Genomic DNA, 22,796 nt, shown 5'->3' with positions numbered 1-22,796 from the left:
TGAGCACTTTCTCTACTCTGCCATCTTGGTTCTACCCCCAGAAGAATACCTCTTTGAGGATTGTTATGCAGTAAGCACAATTTAAACTGTAAGTTAATGCATACTTATTTAAGAACACTCATTCAGATCATCAATTTGATTATGCCTGGAAGCTAATTTGCTAGCTCTGTATCATAATAAATAACAATGTGTGAGATTCTGGACTTATTCTTCCAGAGTGAAACTAGCTGTATCTCCCACTCAGAGTTCCAGGATTTCATACCTGAAGAGTTTTGAGTATCTTTCTCTAATGCCATCAGCTCTCATTCCAGTTTGTTCTCTCCAAAGTCATTCATAAGGATTAGCACCCCAACTTAATTTAGCCAATTAATATCAATTAGCTTTTATTAAGGGATATTAATTGAGAAGATATAGCAAGAACAGAAATACAAACATTTTCTCCCCACACCTAAGGACACACTCTCCTCTATATCACCTTAGTTCTTGGGGGAGAATAACCTCAAACAAAACAGCTATGACTAAGCATTAATCCCAACACAACAATACCAAGTTCACTACATTGTGTATGATCACCAGTGGATGATTCGCTGTCACTCCCTCTTGCATACCTTTCATCCATATCTGTGCTGGGGGAAGCAGGTTGCTGAGGACTTGGCTTCTTACCAGGAACATCAAAAGAGTAATAGACCAAATGACAAGAATTAACATCTATCTTGAGATGAAATATCAACAATTGCAAATTTTAAATGTGAAAAAGTTACAATCTCCATGATTGGGCACTGGAACAATAGATTTGCTAAATCAACACAATAGCAACATTAATAAATAATTGGCATTTTGGTGCTGCTTTAAGGTTTTCATGGCACCTGAATTCATTTAATTTTATTCTCAGAAAAAAAAATCATGATGTGGTGGTATAAAGGTATCATTATCCCTGTTTTACAGAAGAAGAAACAAAAGCAGAGAGAAGCTATATGCCCAAGACAACATAGTTAATAAGTATCTGAAGCAGGATTAAACCCCAGTTTCTTGACTCTCGATCCAACACTCTTTCTACTTTGTTATGTGGCCTTTTGTAATAAAAGGTTAAATAAAGATGGAAAAGGTCAAGGATAAACAAGAGCCAGAAAACAAAACATTAGAGATAGTGCCCCTTTTCTCTCAGTCCAAGTGGTTTGATTCAAAATTTTCCCAGGTACCATATCTAATTTTTGGATGAAAATTTTTCAGCCCTTGGAAATGGTAGCTTGCTGTCCTCTGTTTCCTACATACACTGAGCCATTACCTGAATGAAATTACCTATCAAATAAAAAAAGAGGCAATACCAAGCCTGTACACATGAAGAAAGCTAGATGGAGTGAAGGACTATTATTTATAGTCCTGTTTACAAAAACAGGAGAGACCTTGTTAGTACAAGTACAGTAGTAATACTGTACTACTCAACAAAATATTGGCATGGCTCTTGTAAAGCATCCAGGAGGAAATTAGATATTTTAAACCATGGAACTAATGTGAATCATTGCTAATAGCTGCTTATTTATTACCAACATAAAAAGATAATTTGGCTGAGCTAATGAAGTAATTCCAGCTTTTAACTGAATGTTGGTTATTAATTGAATGTTACTGAAAAAAAATCAGTGAGGAAAAGAGACACTAGGGAGTGAGCAGAACACAAAAGCCAGCTTTCACTCCAATGTATTTATATTTTTCTTGATTAGAAAACATCTCAATTTGGCTATGATAAAACTCTAGCCAAATAAGCTTGGGAAGACTGGAGCAGACAAGATCCCCATGGAGGGGAGACCTAAGAATGAATGAAGATTAAGGTTGGGCTGTATGAAGAAAAAAGCATAAAAATAGGAGCAGAATGAGAGGATTCTCCTTTGGTCTCTTTGCTTATCTCCCTCCTACTGGACAAATGATCCTCGACACTGTGAATCAATCTAACCAGTCTACCCTCTTATGTATGTCTTGGATTGGGTGTCCATTGATAGATTCTCCACTCTCTTCACTAGTATCACCACTATAGACCTAGAGTTGGTACAAAGTAAAAAGGGGAAAGAAAAAGTCTTCTCACCTGCATCTGTGCTATTGTCCCAAATATATAACAAGTCTAGGGGAAACTAGATGGCACAGTGGATAGAACACTGGCTTTGAAATCAGGAGGACCTGAGTTGAAATCTGGCCTCAGACCAAACACTTGACACTTACTAGCTGTGTGACCCTGGGCAATCACTTAACCCCAACTGCCTAAAAAAGAAAAAATAAATGTATGACCAAATACATAACCAATCTGTCAGTGGGATTATGATTGTAGGGGCTGGGCTGAAGGCAAGGTTTGTTTCAGGGGGGAGGGGTGTATGTCTGGGTTGATACATATTGTTAGAACCCATAAAGCTAATTTTGGAATCATGGGAAGATATCCCTAGGATAAGGGGAATAGCAGGGAAATTTTGAAGCAAAGTAGAAAAAAATTAAGACTCTTCTGTGCCCTCTTTGGTACCCTGTATGAGCTTCACTACTAGCTCCCAGCCTACTGCTTCTTTCCTTCCCCAGAGCCTTTTTCATCACTCCAGAGGCCATCCTAATAAACCATAGCTTCTTAAACTTTTTTCCACTTGCAATCCCTTCAGCACTTCTAAAACTGTGGGTCACAACCCCTAGACAAGATCCTGCCACCTTTCTTCAATCTCTTACTTCCACCTCCTAACTCATGACCAGACTTACTAGGGTCATATACCTGCCTATTTCTGCCTGTTTTATCCATTGTCTAATGAACTCTAGGACATTCTCCTTTCTTCTTCAATGAATTCAGTCTTTCCAGTATAATTCCTGCCTTCACATGAGGAAACTTTACTCTGCTTCAACTATCTTAAGTTTCCAGTTCTTCCATCCCACCTCAGCTGTACCTAGAAATGGTCTCATCATTGTTCATGAACTCTGAAGTTCCTTTATTATTCCATCTTTCTTTACGCCTTAAACCCCTCACCTTTTCCTTTGTCTTCACTGTGACCTCCAATCCTTCTCCTCTTAATACTTTCTCAGGTCATCATCCTTCACTGGTTATACCCTCCTCCTTTCCCTGCCTCGACCCATTCATAAATCACTTCACTCCACCCAATCTTCATAATTCAAACCCTTCCTCATTTATCATATCACTGATTATGTCTTTTCAAACCTTAGCTTTGCAATACCCCCACCACTCCCCTCCATTGATGCTATACACATGTGCTGTAGAATGGAACAGGAGAGAATTATAAAAGAAAATCACAAAACTGAACTGATTGGGTCCACTACAAAATTATGCTAGATAATCTCAACAGGGCCCTCACTACAGCAAAGCAATTATCTTACACTTCTTTAATCAATTTGCTCTCAGAAAACTACAAGGCATCCTTGTTGAAATCCACAACAATTCTAATAAGCTTGGCCTGAAATTCCACATGGGAAAAGCCAAGAGGGCAAGGAATGTGTAGTTTTATGGAGAATACACTGAGTTAGTCTATCAGTAAAAACATCTCTTAAGAAGCATTGTATGGGCCTAGGATTGAATAAGGGGAAACTGTACAGAACTTTCAATAATTCTAACATGCTCCCAAAAACACATACATTTTTTTTTTACATGTTAGTGTTCTCCTAGTGATACTATATGGTGATAAATCATAGAAATATCAACACCATCAAGAATAAAAATAGGATGATATCCAAGAGGACAATAGGTATCAGTAGGCTATAATATCTCAACAATAATTTCTTTTAGGCAAGAAGCACCATTAAAGATATTATCAGGAAAATGTATGACAAGAGAGAGAAAAGAGAGAGAGAGAGAGAGAGAGAGAGAGAGAGAGAGAAAGAGAGAGAGATGGAGAGAGACAGAGACAGAGAGAGAATGAACAATCATGGTTGCCAGTTTCCTATATGCATATCATTAAAAAATTATAAACTTCCCTATATGGGATAGTTCTGTTGTACAGTTAGAATGCTAAGAATATTATAAGTATCTACCTTCTTTCAAACAGTAGAAATCTTAAATGAATTCATTTATATCTTTGAAAGGAAGCATTTAGGCACCTCTAATTTCAACCTTTTGTCTATTGGCCAGAGCTTGGGAAGACTGTTCTTAAAGGCCAACACTTGGTTATCCTTCATGTATGCTTAAGATAAGCCTACCTTTCTACTTTGAAGGCCATGGAGTTTCACTAGCTGACCTCCCAAATCTCTTCATGAAAAGACATGTAAGAAAATGACAATATTTCTCTGTTTTCCCTCTCTCTCTAAAGCAATAATTATAATGCATTTATGGACATTCAACCAACTCTATTTTTCCAGCTTATAATTATGATTAGAGGGTCTCAGCACAGAAATCACTTCTCTAACAATAGTCCTTTCACTGCAACTTCCAAGAAAAATTAAAATCCTTTTAAAAAATGTAAATTAAAATGCTGGTTAAAATAGGTCCTTAATGAAAGTTTATAATGCCATCCTATACCTCCCCAAAGATACCTCTCTGTGAGTACTAACGCTTCTCATTTCTAATTCAGGCAGTGAATGAGATAATTCTCAACACTGATACAGGCAGAGTTTAGTGGGATAAGGACTTTAAGTTCTTATGTTATAGAAGCATCATTAAAATAGAGTTCTGGGGATCTTCATTTACCCCTTCTCACGTGAAGATGAGACAATACTGTTAACACCATGGGTCCCCTCCTCACAACCCAACTCAACAAATTAGAAGGAAAAATAAAACAAAAGCCTGAAGAGTCCTGGAAACATTATGAGAGAGATGCCTACCCTTTCCAGGGTAGTGGTACATAGTGGCATGCAATGCAAAGGAGCTCACATCTGAGCAAAGAGAGTTTCCATGAGGTAAAGTGATGAATCCATAGCCAGGCATCTAATAAATGGCAGCTCACTACCCAAGACCCAGGTTTTCTGAATCTTAGTCTAATGCTCTCAACATTCCACACATACTGTTTGTCGTCACCTTCCAGTAAAATTCATTTTACTGCAATAAACATTTATTCAGTTGCTACTAGGTGCCAGGCACTGTTCCTGGCATACAAAACCAAAAAGAAAAGAGACACTGTCTTCATGAAAGGAGTATATATTCTCCTGGAAGGAAAACTACATATACACAGATAAGTAAATTTTAAAATATAGAAAAATAAATAGCAAATAACTTTAGAGTGATGAGGAGAGCTAACATCTAGGACAATTGGGAAAAAAAAAATCTATGTAATGTGGGAGATGGCAACCTGAAACTTGAAGGAAGCTCAGGATTCCAAGAAGCAAAAGTCAGGAACATTCCAGGCATGTAGCACAGCCTGTACAAAGTTATGGAGACAGAAGATAGAGCATTCTTTAGGAGGAGCATAAAGTAGTTAGATTTGTATGAAATAGAGAGTGTGTGAAGAGGAATAATATGAAATTAGTTCAGAAAAAAAGTGTCATTTCCCAGAGTTTTTTTTTTTCATTTTTACTTTTGTAACCTCTACACTGGCCTGCCATATATGTATTCAATATATATACACTGATACTCTCAAGGTCTCTCTGAAGAACTTTGGAATCAACTGACACAGGACCACCCAGCATGGTGGGCCCACCTCAAAAAAGGTGCTCTACTCTATGAACAAAGCAGAATTTCTATAGCTCAAAAGAAAAGTGAGGTGTATAAGTTTCAAGACATCTCTACTCTAACTGTTCACATGGACTGTTTGTGTCCAAGCTGTGGTAGAGCCTTCTGAGCTTATGGTCTGATCATCCACAGCCACATTGTACCTTGCTAGTGATTCCATTTTGGTCCTTTTTGAGAATGAAGGCCAACCACCAAACAGCCACATGTTTATTGAACTGAAAGAGTGAGTTGCTGACACTTGCCCTCATGCCTAAAAGTCTTCTGACAGATTTTTAAAATTAAAGCAAATTTAGAAGAAGTTTTGCTTTAAAAACTTTGTGGGTATTCTGTTTATATAATATGAAATACCCTAAGGTTTTGTAAAATTTGTTTTTTGAAAATAACAATCTCCTACGTGAGTAATCTCCAAGATAAGGGGGTAGGGGGAGAGTGGTATGTCTGGAGGCCATGCAATGTTGCTGCTTGATCTGAAAGGAAGTATGATCAATTAATTGGGGAGGTGAAAAGATGGGTCATATCCCCCAAAAGCTAATCTTGGGCTTATCTTTGATATTTTCTCATTATTTCACCTCCCACTACTAGTTTTTATTTATGTTAACCCACATATGAGCCCACTGGAATGTTATAATCTATCCTGAACAAATCACCCATAGCAACAGTAAAGGCAAACTATCTCTACTTCCCCCACCCTCCATCCCCAGTCCCTTGCAAAGACCATTGGTACCCCTCAGGTAGCCAATTTTGTGCTGGGCTGATGGTTAAAATAGTCCTCACTTCCACACACTTTTCATTTTTCAATTAAAAAAGATGAGTTGTATATGAAGAAGAGATATGGATAGGTTATGAATATAATATCTTTACCTCCAAAGCCAGCCCTCTTCAAAACTTCCCTATCAGCATCCAAGGCAACACCAACTTTCTAGTCTTCCAGGTTCTCAATCATTCCATTATTCTTGACTCAGTTGGACCTGTTACCAATTATCTGTTAACTATTGATCACTTGTCTTCTCAAATATGTCATTACAAGGCCACTCCCTCTCCCTCCTTCTCAGACTCCTTTGATGATTCATCATTCAAATTCCACCCCCTCAAAGAACAATTAATTTCAACATTAGATAAACTATTTGGAAAAACAGGCAATGAGTCCTACCAAATTCCTTTTTATGACACAAATATTGTGTTGATACCTAAACCAGGAAGAGGTAAAACAGAAAGAAAACTATAAACCAATTTCTCTAACGAATATTGATGTAAAAATTTTGAACAAAATACTTGCAAAGTTGCTCTTTCTGCCATCTTGCAGCACTGCCACCATGGTGCACATGAATGTCCTGGCAGATGCTCTCAAAAGTATCAAGAATGTGGAAAAGCAAGGAAAACACCAATTTCTCATTAGGCCATGTTCTAAAGTAATTGTCCGGTTCTTAACTGTGATAATGAAGCATGGTTACGTTGGTGAATTTGAGATCATTGATGATCACAGAGCACGAAAAATTGTTGTGAACCTCACGGGCAGATTAAACAAGTGTGGTGTAATCAGCCCCAGATTTGATGTTCAATTGAAAGATCTGGAAAAGTGGCAGAATAATCTCCTACCATCCCATCAGTTTGGGTTCATTGTGCTTACAACCTCAGCTGGCATCATGGACCATGAGGAAGCAAGATGAAAACACACAGCAGGAAAAATCCTGGGATTCTTTTTCTAAGGGTGTAAAACATACATACAAATAAAAATGCTCCAATGGAAAAAAAAGAAAAGATACTAGCAAGGTGATTATGGCAATATGTCACAAGGATCATACAATATGACCAGGTGGGATTTATTCCAGGAATGTAGTCTCAACTCAATATTAGGAAAACTATCAACATAATTGACCATATTAATAGTAAAACCAACAAAATCATATGACTATCTCAGTAGATGATGAAAAAGCTTTTGACAAAATACAGTACTCATTCCTATTAAAAACATTAGGGAGCATAGGAATAAAAGGAATGTCTCTTAAAATGATAAGTGATATCTATCTAAAACCATAAGTAAGCACTATCTATAATGGGGAAAAGCTAGAAACCTTCCCAATAAGATCAAGATTGAAGCAAGGTTGCCCATTATCACCACTATCATTCAGTATAGCACTAGACATGTTGGCTATCGCAATAAGAGAAGAAAAAGAAATCAAAGGAATTAGAATAGGCAATGAGGGAAAAAAAAAAACCTCTCGCTCTCTACAGATGATATAATGGTATACTTAGATAACCCTAGAAAATCAACTAAAAAACTACTTGAAATAATTAGCAACTTTAGCAAAGTTGTAGGATATAAGATAAAGCCACAAAAATCATCAGCATTTATTTGTATGACAAACAAGGCCCAATAGCAAGAGATAGAAAGAGAAATCTCACTTAAAATAAACTGTAAACAATGCAAAATACTTGAAAGTCTATCTGCCAAGACAAACCCAGGAACTATACGAACACAGTCACAAAAAAATTTTTTTACACAAATAAACAGATCTAAACAATTCGAAAAAATATCAATTGCTCATGGGTAGGCCAAGCCAATATAATAAAAATGACAATTCTGCCTGAACTAATGTACTTACTCAGTGCCATACGAAGCAAACTATCAAAAACTTATTTGATAGAACTAGAAAAAAATAATAACAAAATCCGTCTGGAAGAACAAAACCTTAAGAGTATCAAGAAAATTAATGAAAAAAATACAAATGAAGGTGGCCTACCAATATTAGATCCAAACTATATTATAAAATAGTAATCATCAAAACTATCTGGTACTGGCTAAGAAATAGAGTGGTGGACCAGTGGAATAGGTTAGGTACACAAGACAGTAATAAATGACCATAGTAAGCCAGTGTTTGATAACACCAAAGAACCCAGGCCTCTGGGATCAAAACTCACTATTTGACAGAAACTTCTAGGAATATTGAAAAACAATAGGGCACAAACTACAGAGAGACCAACATCTCACTTCATGTAGCAAGATAAGGTCAAAATGAATACATGATTTAGACATAAATAGTGATACCATAAAGAAATTAGAAGAGCAAGGAATAGTCTATCTGACAGATCTACGGAGAAGGGAAGAATTCATGACTAAACAAGAGATAGAGAGCATTACAAAATGTAAAATAGATAATTTTGATTATGTTAAAATAAAAAGCTTTTGCACAAACAAAACAAAGATTAGAACGAAAGCAAAAAGTTGGGAAACAATCTTTACAGCAAGTATCTCTGATAAGGGCCTCATTTCTCAAACACACAGCAAACTGAGTCAAATTTATAAGATAACAAGCCATTCTCCAACTGATAAGTGGTCAAAGGGTTTGAAGAGGCAGTTTTCAGATGAAGAATAAAAGCTATCAATAAGCACAGGAAAAAATGCTCTAAATCACTTTTGATTAGAGAAATGTAAATTAAAACAACTCTGAGGTACCACCTCATATCAATCAGATAGGCTAATATGACAAAAAAAAAAAGGAAAATGATAACTGTTGGAGAGGATGTGGGAAAATTGAAACACAAATACACTGTTGGTGGAGTTGTAAATTCATCCAACCATTCTGGACAGCAATATGCCAAAGGGCTATAAAACTGTACATACCCTTTGATCCATTAATACCGCTATTGGGTCTGTATCCCAAAGAGATCATAAAAAAGGGAAAAGGGCCTACATATGGAAAAAATATTTATAGCAGCCGTTTTCATGGTGGCAAAACATTGGAAATTGAGGAGATGCCCATCAGTTGGGGAATGGCTGAACAAGTTGTGGTATATGAACGTAATGGAATACGACTGTGTAATAAGAAATGATGAGCAGGCAGATTTCAGAAAAACTTGGAAAGACTTATATAAACTGATGCAAAGTAAAATGAGCAGAATGAGGAAAATATTGTACACAGTATTAGCAACATTGTGCAATGATTAACTTATGAATGACTCAACTCTTCTCAGCAACACAATGAGCTGCAGAGGATTCATGATGGAAAATGCTATCCATATCCAAATAAAGGACTGATGGACTCTGAATGTAGATTGAAGCATACTTTTTTTTCACTTACTTTGTTTTTTCATGTTTTTTTTTCCTTTTGGTCTGTTTCTTCTTTCACAACTGTGATTAATGTGGAAATATATTTTACATGATTGCACATACATTACCTATATCAAACTGCTTATCATTTTAGGAAGTGGGGAGGGGAAGAAAGAGGAAGAAAAAATTGGAACTCAAAATCATGTTAAAAAATGAATGCTAAAAATTGTCTAGACATATAATTGAGAAAAAATGAAATGCTATTTAAAATAAATAAATAAAATAAAAATTCCACACCCTCACTAACAGTATCCCTCAAGCCTATGTCCTAGATACTCTTCTATCTACACATTCATTTCATGACTTCATTGGATTTAATTTTAAGTTTAATTGTTATCTCTATACAGATGACTTAGAGATCCATACATATATAGCCCTAAACTCCAGGTCAACATCATAAACTTCCTGGTGTACATTTCAAATTTGAGGTCCTGTAGGCATTTCAAACTCAATTTGTCCAAATCAGAATCAATTATCTTTTCCCCTAAACCTAGGCCTTTTCTGACCTTCTTTAATTATGTTGATGGCACCACAGTCTTCTAGTCACCCAGGTTTGTATCCTAGGTGTTTTGTCTTGACTCCTCACTTTTCTTTATCTCACATATCCAATCAGTAGACAAATTTTGTTGTTTATACACCTTTCTCACATCCGGAAATTCCCCTCTGTTGATATAACCAGTATCTTACTGTAGGCCCTGAACTCATCTCTCCCTGAACTAGTATTTTAGCTTCTTCATTAATTTCCATGACTTATTTCCCTCTCCTCCCCAATCTTTCCGTACATCTGCCAAAATTATTTCCCTGAAGTATAGATATGACCATGCCACTCCACTATGCAACAAACTGCATTAGTTCCCTATTAGTTCTAGGATCGAATATTTCATCTTTGTCTCATCCTTTTTAATTGTCTATTTTTGGATAAGTTTTTAATGTGCATAAGTATTAGTATAATAGTGCATTGAATAATTTAAAGTAAGTAAACATATACTGGGAATGTGAGCTCCAGAATTTTTTACCTATGGAGGTACCTGATCAAAAAAGTTTAGAGATCATACGCCAACACCCATACTTACACCAGGAGGTCAGTCTTATAGATGATGAAGTGGTCTTACTGCTCCTGGTGAAATATGTCTGTGGTCATGCCCTTCTTGGAGCAGCTCTTTACATCAGAAGCCCCAGCAGCTCACTTCTCCTAAGACAGAGATGCCTGAGATTTATGGTGGAGCTCTTGCCAGAAAGGAGTTCACAGTTCTGCAGGCTGCAGTGAAATTTGACATTTCTGTTTCCTGAAGATTTTTTCCCACCTTTATCTCTGGATTAGCACAAAATGAACTATAAAGAGATATATTCAGTAACACTTCAAACTTTCAGTGCTTTCCTCATGGAGGCTGCTGGAAGATACCAATTTATTTTTATTAAGATTATGTTCTACTCTTCTAGCCAAAACTAGAATACACTAGGTTAAATTCAGCTGTTATGAAAAACCAAACAAAAAGGAGCCCTAAATTAGCTCTTTAAATCTAGAATTTAAACTTTGTTATTTATTTGAATAACAAAAAAAAAAGATCTCACCAGATGGCTTTGACTCCATTCTGATTAAAGCCTTGTTTTCACTCCCCACCCCCCAAAAAATAAAACCTTCTAAAATCAGGAAGTGGATCAGAGATTCATGCTAAATCCTAACACAAACTAAAGAGTTTTGAAAATGTACCAAAGTGCCCCTTCCTTTTTAGACTCATTTTCCTAAGACTTTGCTTTCTACATTACTACATCCAGTAAATAAAATATCTCCTTTTCTCTCACACTTTTTTCCCATTCCTGGTAAACCTAGACAAGCTAACTAGTTGTTCTAGAGCAAAGTTTTAAGGTTTGCAATCATAATGTATAAAAATTAAGCAATTCCTAGCCCTAACTCAGAGCTAATTAATCTTCTCCATCCCAACTGCAAACTTTTGAATTTCAGGCTAATGGCAGTATAGATATCTCCCACAAGGGAGCTTCCAATGAGATATTTAGCATTTCCACTAAATTTGACAGAACTAAAAGAAATGGAGGCAGTGAGATATATAGATAGAGAGTTGGCCTTGAAGCCTGGGGAAGACCTGAGTACAAATACCAAGTTTGATACTTATAGTCAATATGACCCTGAACAAGTCATTTTACTAGTCCATCTTCTAGGCCCAGACCTGCATTAGTAGATGGTTTCTTCATCTGGGAGGTCTCTATACCAATGAAATTGTAAGATCAATCTTTATCCCTCTTCTCTCCATCTTTAAAGGCAATATGAGTGACCATACTACTTTCCATGAGATAACATCCATGTCCTTCAGGTCTCTTTAATATTGTCATAAGGTCATAGATTTGGAGTTGGAAAAGACCCTAGAATTAACTAGTCTAATCATCTCATCTTACAGATGAGGCAATTAATTTCAGGTTAAGTGACATTTTTTTTAGGATGATACAGCAAGTGTCAGAAGCAGAATCTGAACCCAAGTTTTCCTCACTCCAGATGGAACATTATGATTCCTACCTGCATTCTTTTGATCCTGTGGTCTTTTTTTTTCAAAACATAACATTCCACAAGAGATACACATTGCACACATATGGGAACCCTTCTAGTCATTTTATGAATATTTAATTTTGTGAACTTAAAATAACAATAATAATGGCATTTATACAGTGCTTTAAAAGGCTTACAAAACATTTTACAAATATTAACAACAACCTTGGGAGGTAGGTGCTGTTATTATCCCTATTTTATAGATGAGAAAACTGAGGCAGGCTGAAGCGAGTTGTCCAGAGCTACATGGTGAGGGTGGTATTTGAACTTAGTTCTACCATTAGGAAGGTTTTAAAAATATGTGGTAGCTAGTCTTTAGCTTTTGAAAAATGAAGTATAACCACTTAAACCTTTATGATGGACTCATTTGTAGACACATGGCTAGGCACTGTTTATTGGAAGCATTATGCATATCCTTTGAAGACTTATGATCAATCATATCTTTTCAATCTATAATAGAGAGCCAATTTAATGTTTATATATAAATGCTTATTTTTAAAGCATCTCAGTGTACATGAATCACAGATTGTTGTTAACAACTGACAACTTGGCACTTTCAAAAGGAAAATGTCTCTGTCCACATTTTTCCCCCAAACGACACCAATATTTTATTCCAACTCCATAAAGATGACATTTACTTTTTTCTGCTTTTCTGCAACCAAATTAACTTGCTATAAACAGAGGCTTGACCCTATAAGCTTTGATTCATTTACTCATGCAATAAATCCAATCAAGAAAAAATAGAACTGCCCTATATGACAGTTTGTTTATACAAGGTAAGACATTTAAAAATCCATCCTGCTTAATTCAGTGTGACTTTAAATCAGCCTTGGAAATAACTCCTTCCTTGTTTCCTCAGATGAATAGGCAAGAACACAGATTTCATTCATCTTACCACCAATGTACCCCACAGGGAAGTGTAAACTCATTTAAAAAAAAAAGGGAGCCCTGTTGAATGTTAGCTACATACATACAAGGTTGCTATTAGCACATTAAGGTATGTAATGCTGCAGAACCACTAGGGTTAGAACGGAGCAGATGTGTTCATTTGTACTAAAACTGTGAATGATTCTCTCCACTTACAATAGCAGTCTGGGCAGAAAGCATGAGAGAAGGGACATAGTCAATGGCATGTTGAGGCAGGACCCTGATCTGCAGATATAGAAGAATTAAGTAAGAGAAGAGATAGGTTTGGTTGGGAGAACCTGGGTGTTTTCCTATCTCTGTGTGCCACTGTATTCTGCTGGTTCATCGTCCTTGTCAGGGAGGCAAGCAGGAGAGCATATGTTGGATATGTGTTCTATTTGTGACCATATTACTGAACTAAGGTCCACTCATAGTTGTCACCACTGAAGAGATTGTCTGTGATGATTCTGTGCGAACATTCTCAGTGGGAACTGCATAGCTGAGAAATACCTTATGAACCAGAGGTGACAAATGTGTGGCATGGACCCACAACACTCCCAAAGACTGCCCAAACCAGATCAAAATGTAATTAGGAAAAAAATTTTAACAAAATAAACAAAAATACAATAAAACATAGATAACACTACCTTTTAAAACCAAGTCATTAGCAGTATGTATGGACTAATGTCCACCCACTTCTATCCAAGTTTGAGACCACTATTCTGAACCATCACTCCCTATTCCTCCTTTTAAAGCATGCTCAATAGGGCCTGAAAACGTGGCAGATGCTTTTAAAAGATTTACCATGAAAATCCTAGATTTTGTGAAAATGAACTTAAGAAAAGAAATTGGAATTTTAGGAGTTAATAGAGCTTTTATTAAAGCCAAGACGATATTTCTAACATAGACCAGAGAAGGTAAGTAACAAAAGTCAATATGTTTTTTTCCATTTTGCTTACAGCAAGCCAAATTCTAGTTTTACTCAGTCTAGGAATCTGGAGTTAGAGAAATCCCTGAATGGTACCTAGTTACATTTTAGCTCAAGATAATTACATGCTTTCTAATTTGTATTCTAAGCCTATGCATAATAACATTGAGTCAAGACACCATTGAACTTTTTAACCTGCCCAGCAAGTCAAAATAAATTTCTTCCTGAAAGTATCTTGTAATTTTCTTAACTTATTACTTGCTTGGGGATTATTCAAAGATAAGCAGAACTTCCTTAATCCCTAATGGCTAGGAAATTAAATTTAAAAATTCAGTAAATTAGTAAGCAAACGAATAAATATAATTCAAGGGGGTGGAAGCAAGGTGTTGACTTTGGGCCTTCTAAATGGTACACTAAACTTCACTTCTATCCTTTACACACACAGTGGACTGCAAGCATTTTATAAAAGTAACAGTAATCCAGAGAAGAGTTTGTTCTAACCTTTGTTAGCTTCTGGTCACATCTCAGCAAGTGTCTATTGGGTGTTTGCAAGATTTAATAGGTTTATATATTCTTGAAGAGAGGGAAAATTCCTGTGTTTTCCAAGATACCTAACCTGAGACTCTGGCCTAAAATTAGCAAGCTTTGCTTTGGGATATATTGCAAAACTTTGCTTGTAACAATGGAAATCCTTCCTTCCCTCTCTTAGCATTGCTTTTCCACAGTCAGAGCAGTTCTTACCAAGCTATCTCCTAGAACTCATAAGATTAAATTTAAGACATTGCATTTCAGTGTTTTGACCATTGTGGTTATTCTCACAGGCCTATATTCTCAGGGTTATTTCTTCAACTTTTTTTTAATAGATTTTTTTAAGGGCAGGCACCTCATTTTGTTATTAGTCCAACAAGCCCTACTCGTCTCATTTTTCTTTGTCTTATTCTGTAAAGATGACCTAGTTTCTACTTTGATGAGCATTTCATTAGTATTTCCATTCAATTTGATTTAATTCAAGGAGCATTTGTTGACCACCTATTATATCCAACTGTGAGAAGGACCCTAGATGCAAAGACAGAAATGGAAGTGTATTACCCTCAAAGAGTCTACATTCTGGCCTACTTTCCTGAAGCTTTTCCTTCCTTTCCATCTTCATTCTGCCTAGAATTTATTCTTATTCCCAAGAGGTACATTCATCATTCATAGATTTATTACGGATCTTTTCTACAAGCCATCTTCTACAATTTACCTTGTGTTTTCAAACAGAAATTCCTTTTCTTTTTTTTTTTACAGATTTCCCTTAATATGTGAAGTCCCATCAACTTATTTTGACTATATGAAGCATTCCTTTAGCTAAAGAATTTTTTCTCAATTTTTTTTCCTTTCTAGAGAGTATATTCTGTTTAATTTATTCTTCTATGTTTTATGCTATAAGATCAGTCCTATTTAAAGTCCTACTTACTTTAGAATAATCCGAAAGCAAATAATATGTTGAAAATTTGAAAATACACTTTCAACTTTCTAACAAACAGAACTTGGGAAGAGGCTAAAAATTTTTTTTTAATTAATTATAGCTAGTCCTAGTATTTTAACCAATAAAAGGCTGAATAACTAAAATCCCTTGTTATTTAGTCTTGCATTTTGGTGTTTGCAAAAGCTTTCTAAAGATCTCTATCTTCTCTTAAGATTCTATGTATTTCAGTGGATCGTTATCAAGATATCAACTCATAATTTTAGAGCTGAAATGGATGTTAAAGGTATTAAAGTTTAACTCTGTTTGTTTACTTATTTATTTATTTGTTTGGCAATTGGGGTTAAGTGACTTGCCCAAGGTCACACAGCTAGTGTCAAGTGTTTGCTCTGAGGCCCTATTTGAACTCAGGTCCTCCTGACTTTAGGGCAGGTGTTCTATCCACTTGTACCACCTAGCTGCCCTCTGCTCTCTTGGTTTACAAGGAAGGAAACTGAGGACCAGAGAAATTAAGTGACTTTTTCCCTAAGGTCACCTAACTAGTGGGTGTCTGAGACAGCATTTGAACCCAGGTCTTCCTGACTTCAGGTCCAGCTTACTGTCTCTCTCATATCATATATTCTAAAGCATGGCTCTGCAGAGGCATCTAGGCAGGTAGAGGAAGCTAGGTGGGAAAGTATATAGAGTCCTGGACCTGCAGTCAGGAAGATGAGTTCAGATCTTGCCTAAGATACTTACTAGCTATGAGACCCTAGGTAAGTCCTTTGATCTCCATTTGCCTCATTTTCCACATTTGTAAAATGATAATAATAGGATCAAATGTGATATTTATAAAGGTCTACAAACTTTAAAGGTCTATATAAATGGCACTTATTACCATTTGAAAACACATTCAATGTTATAGTATGGAGGCAGGGAGTGGGAAGGAGGTGAAAGACTTGAAACCTTTTTGTTGTTCATACCATAAGATTATTGTACCAATAGAAGTAATTTATGCTGCACTCTCAGGTGGATGAGACTGAACCAAATGTAATCCTACAGTGAACTTGGAGCAGACCATAATGATCAATCCCATATGAACATTTTTTTCCCTCCAAATTTGGCCAAATGGATCCAGAAGATACTTATCTGGAAGATAAGAAAATACTTCCAGTTGTCACACCTTGTCATTTTCTCAATACATATAACATGTGTGCCTGCTTTCACACCACCAGAAGTGCAAAAGAAACCAGTCATGAGATTTCATACTGATGTTTTGAAGAACTCATTTACTTAGCATAAGTGAATGGTTTGTTCCTGGTAAGGAATTCATTCTTCAGAGATACAAACAACCCCTCTAATTTTTTACTGCATACACACACACAAAACACACATGGAGTTAAAATGTCCAAGATAGATTTACTTGTATAAATGAGAAACACTGATAATATGTCTACCCCTTGAGAGAAAAAGAAGAATTTAAAAGCAAAGCAAAAAGTTGTTACCAAAAGATATAGGTTGACTGAGAATGTGGGAGGCTAGTAGAAAACGTAAGTTTTTATTGTTCCAGAAAAGATGGAAATAGTGAGTAACTTACTTTCTAACTGGAATGAGATTAACTCAAATCTCTCTATTTTTGATATCATATGCAGGGTTGTACACAGAGCATCCTTAATATCTAGATGGAAGGAGGGAACTTGGTTCTCAAGAATCAGAACTCATGTCATCTTTTATGTAAACTAGGGCATAGATTGGGGAAAAGATGTTTTATAAATCACAGTTTCAAAACTTTCCTTCCAAGGGAGAAGGGTATTCCATTGATGAAAGTGTTGAGTGCTCAGAGCCTGCTTGGCTGCATTAATAAAAAATCAAATAAAAAAAAGCAATTTGATTAAATTATGTGTGCCTTTCCCTATGCCAATGGAGCTTAACTAAGCAAACAGAAGCAGTGAAGTAAATCAATGTTGGTTTATTAAAGATCAGAATTCAATATCTCAATGGTTGAGGGGCTTATGCACTAGAGTACTCACTGCTTAGCTTTTCTTTGCAATGAAAGTCAACATGGTGGCATTGAGGGCAATGAGGCAAAACAAACTGTACTAAGAAAGTGATACCAAGAAGTCCAGCTTCCCAGTGAGGGGCCTTCTTCTGCCTCGTGGACTCAAGTGGATTAATTTTACAGATGGAATGAAGTATGCCACTGTATCAACTTTCTCTCAGTAAGATAGATGTTCTCAACACAGCTGTCAATGTTATCATCTTAGATCATAGATATTAGCACAGTGCCTGGCACAATGATAGATGCCTAATAAATGTGTGTTGGCTTAACCATGTCACTCCCATCCTCAATAAATTTCAATGGTGCCCTATTATCTCTATGATAAAATATAAATTTCTCAGTTTGGCATTTAAATTCCTGGCCATTTAAATGCCAGTCTCTCTGGCCTATCATTCCAGACTTATTTGCCCATTACTCTCTTTTAAGACAAATTGGCCTGTTGGCTATTACTCAAATTTGGCATGCCCTTTCCCACTTCCAGGTCTTTGCACAGGCTGTGTCTCATTCCTGGAATGCCCTCCCTTCTCACAACTCCCTCCAAAAATCCCTAGCTTCCTTTAAGACTCAGCTCAGGGGTGACCTTCTATAGGAAACCTTTCCTGATCCTCCTAGTTGATAATGCTTTCTCCTTCCCTCAAACTGACTTGTACTTTTAAAATTCTATTTACAAGGTTTTATCCCCTGTAAAATAAGTCCTTGAGAGCAAGGGTCATCTCTAATTTCTATCTTTATATGTGAGGTAACTGGCAAAGTGCTGTATACCCACTAGATGTTTAATAATGATCTTTGAACTCAATTTTAAGCAACCTGGTTTTTATAACTATTAAATTTGACTGTTTCACTAATGAAAATTCTGTGAAGTCACAGGATTTCAGAATGTAAAGAGACCATAATTCATCTAGTCCAATTCCCTTCATTTCAGAAATGAAGAAATTGAGGCCCATAGGGGTTAAATAACAACCAAGGTCAGAAAACTGGCCTGTGCCAGAGCTTCTATCAGAACCTAGGAATCCTAGATGGCAAAGAGGGTGGAGTCTTGGACTCGAAGTCAAGAAGACCTGAATTCAAATCTAGCCTCTGACACTTACTAGCTGGGTAACACTAGGTAAATCACTGAACCTCTGTCTGCTTCAGTTTCCCCATCCGTAAAATGAGGATAACAGCACCTACCTCCAAGGATTATTGTGAGGATAAAATGAGATATTTGTAAAGTGCTTTGTAAACTTTAATCATTACATAAATGGCTATCAGCCACTAACATTGTTGCCTACTCAGTTGAAAAATATATGAGCAAAAGCTTCATCTGTCTTCAGTGGAACTACCCAAAATTTAATTGTAAAACTGGATTAACTGCCTAGTGGTAAAGAGGAAGATAAGGGTACCAGCTTTATGGTCAGGAAAACCTGGGTTCAAATGTTACTGCTGATGTTCAGTTAGCTGTGCAAACATGGGCAAGTCATTTAATTATTCTGTAATTTTTCATCTGTAAAATGGGGATAAATACCTATGGTATGTGACATGTTTTTATGAGGCTCAAGTCTACATATAAAATACTCTGAAAATCCTTAAGTATTACATATGTGTCAGTTATTAGTACTTTGGGCTTCTTCCTACAATAAAGGGATAAATAATATCAAATATAATCTCCATGGAAATAGACTGACTTCACAAACACAAGATTATGACTTCATTGTAGAATCAAACAGAGAAAGTGAGCTGCAAGCAAGAAAGCTCATTTTCCAACTCATAATCTCCAGTAATTGCACTGGGAATACAAACAAAGCCAAGTGCTTTTCATAGAAATATTTTGTTTTATTTTTTTTTTCCTTCAAGTGTGTTCCAGTATGAAAATCTCTTCCCGAATTGCATGAAGGGTGTTGCATCCGGGAATTGTAATACATAGCAAGAGTGCTAAAAGGAATTCAAGACAGAAAGTTTTGAAATCAGAAATATTACCCATGCAAAGCAGCAGTAGGTATGCCTGGGCAAAAAATATTTGAACAGAGGCTGACTTTTCTTTCAAAATCTTGCCTTCCATTGGTAAAGGAACTTGAATTGTGGCTTCCTTTCTCAGTTTCCTTTCTACAAAAAATACTCTAAGACGAATAAAACTCCCTTTTTACATATGAAATTGAAGGCCTCCAAGCCTAAATAACACCCTTTGGGGATTATTTATATGTAAATTCTCCATATAGAAAAGATCTATTCTCCAACTGTCATTCTTTCTAAAAAGACCCCATCCATTAAACAAACAAACAAACAAAAAAACCTAGCCTATACAAAGCACAGGATTGTAAAGCTAAAGACATTTCTAGGATTGGAGCTGGCAATAGGACAAAATGAAAAATTAGCTAGGCCTTTGCCCAGGAGTGTGGGCATCAATGGGCTGTTCTTTCTCCCTACTCATGAGTTTCCAGCAGTCCTCCACCAGCCCCTGTAGCACAAGGGTCCTAGCCCTCTCAGAAGAGCCTTATCTCCTTATGAAGTAAGGGGTCATCAGCCATGTCATTAGCATTCTAGGACAGCCTACTGCTTTCTCACTAAATACATTATTCTCTGCACCCTGCCCCCAAGTAAATTTGCTCCAAGTATCAAAATTCTTAAAAACAGCTCCATTCAAGACAGTAAATCTCATTAACATTTTTGAAACTTCAAAAAGCATAACAAATGACCCACAATTTTTCTAATGCTTTTTTAAAATAATTAATTAGTACTGAGAAGAATGGCAGCTTTAAGTGGCTGCTGAGACATACAAATATATTTAGAGTTGGAAGGTTCCTTAGAACTTTAGATTAGAGATCATCTAGTCCAACACCTTTGATTTACCAAGGAGGAAACCGAGGAACAGAGAGAGATGAGATGTCTTGCCCAAGGGCACATAATTACTAAGTGTCAAATATGGGATTTGAAGTCAGATCTTCTAACTTCATATGCACTGTTCTACTTACTATACTATATTACTAGGACTTCCTTACTCATCATGCTTAGTTTAGAAAGTCCCTTTATCTATGATAAAGAGTTCTTTAGTATTGAAAATGAATTCAGGAAATGCACCAGTGTACCTTTCTTTGAACTGCTTTTGCAATCTAGTCATTCCAGGCATAGAAGGAAGTAGAGGCAATTGGAGAAAGGTTACTAATTCAAAATAAATGTTCAGGGAATCAAGATGGAAAAATCAGGATTAGAGCTAACGAAGATGGCAAATTTAGTCTTCGTGCCTGAAAAAAAGGTCCTAATAATTAGAGCTACTGAAAAGTGGATTGAGTTACCTTAGGAGGTTCCCACTCGTTCAAATCTGGTATAGGCTAGAGGACAACTTGTCAGGCATACTATAGTAAAGATATTTTTCTGAGTATAAGTTGGAGTATATGGTCACTTACGTCTATTCAAATTATATATTTATGTGATTCTCTGAGTTTCTTAAAACTGATTACTTAGTCCTCTTAAGCCTACATCACTCAGGTTTGGAGTTGCTTTGGTTTTCAAGACCACGGTATTCCCTCAAGTTAGAATAAAAGGTGAGTGACTTTTTTTAATAAGGCTCATATCAGAGGGATAAGAATCCGAGAAGTTCATCCCTTTTCAAATATTGCTATTATACATTCTAAAAGAAATGACTTTAAGTGATTTTTAAAATAGTATTTCCTTTCTACAAAAAAACATGACAAATCTTTCTATAGTCTTCTAAGAATTGCTAGCTTTGACACTGATACTGTCAATGGGTCTAAGGTCTGGGGATATGGGTAAGGAGGGGAATCAGTGCCTATCAAACCTTTCTCAGGACCAGTTGTTTCAGAATATCTCACTGACAGCATTCTATCTCTGTGGGATGGTACAAAGATAACAATTCATATATTGTTGAGCTTACAAAGGAGAAATTGTCACCCACAATTCCTAGTCCAGTTAAATATTTGAGTGAGGGATATGACCTGCCAAATCTTTAGAAAACATCACACCAGGAGGAATTATTTGGTTATTTAATACGTGTGAAGTCAAATAGAACATTGGCTCCCTTTGCAACTCTCATGACTAAATGGACACTGACTTGGAATTCTTGTCCCCTCCTTCCAACTTCTGGTTAACACGATGCTCTCAGAAGAGCAACATATGTAATGCAGTGTTTTAACCTCCAGAAAAACAATGTCCTATAGAGAAAGAGTCATAGACATCCTACAAATGCAGAATCTCAGAGTTGACAGGGACCTCAGAAGTCATCTAGTCCAACCAAAACCTGATCAAGAAATCTCATTTCAACAGTTGAGAAGTGATGATCCCACCTTTGCCTGAAGATCTCCACTCAGGAAGAAGCTAATCCCTTTTTCAATAGGACTAATTATTAGGAAGTTTTTCTTTTGGGTTGCTTTTTTCCCCTTTCATCACACCTAAATTTGTTCCACAACCCATTGCTAAGCAGAATGAGTTTAATATCACTTCCATATAATGGCCCATTAAATACATGAAGATAGTTTCATATTCCTAGGCTGATCATCCCCAGTTCCTTCATCTAATCCTCAAATGACATAAATTTAAGGCACTTTACCCGCCTGGCTCTCCTCTATAAATCAAACATATTGATGATTTTCCTAAAATATAATGCCCAGAGTACAAGTACAATATGAGTACATGACACTAGATGTGGTCTGATCAGATCAGTACAGGGTGAACTACCACCTTTCCAAACCTGGATGCTCCTTCTTATAAAGCCTAAAATTGAATTCACTTTTTTTAACTGACATGTACTCATCTTGCAAATACAATCCCCAAGTCTTTTTCACACAGACTGTACCCAATCTTATGTTAGTGAAGTTGATTTTTTGAATCCAGATATAAAACATTATATTTAATCCCATTCAATTTCATCTGATTTGGTTTGGCCCAATGGTCTAATACCTTGGGATCTTTTTCAATTCTGACAGTCATTCAATGTGTTAGTTATCCCTATCTTTGTGTCATTTGCAAATTTGCATTTATCCAAGATATTGATAAAAAGATAAACAGCAAAAAACAAGAATAGATTCCTGGAGTATACCAAGGTGACACCTAACCATTAATAGCTACTCTTTGCATCTAGACATTCAAACAGCTCTGAATTTGTGTGATTGCACTCTAGTCACAGAAGAATAGAATCCCAGAACAGAGGAGTTAGAGGCCATCAA

General features: G+C 36.3%; 1 pseudogene; it reads left to right on the top strand.

Annotated features, from left to right (window-relative positions):
- The first annotated feature begins 6,948 nt into the window (after positions 1-6,948).
- LOC110194584 (small ribosomal subunit protein uS8 pseudogene) lies at positions 6,949-7,387 on the top strand (annotated as a pseudogene).
- Positions 7,388-22,796: the final 15,409 nt, after the last annotated feature.

The sequence above is a fragment of the Phascolarctos cinereus genome, unplaced genomic scaffold (assembly GCF_003287225.1).
Source record: "Phascolarctos cinereus isolate Bilbo 61053 unplaced genomic scaffold, phaCin_HiC Scaffold_4;HRSCAF=312, whole genome shotgun sequence".
In the NCBI taxonomy this organism is placed as follows: Eukaryota; Metazoa; Chordata; class Mammalia; order Diprotodontia; family Phascolarctidae; genus Phascolarctos; species Phascolarctos cinereus.
This window is presented reverse-complemented; position numbering and strand designations above follow the sequence as displayed.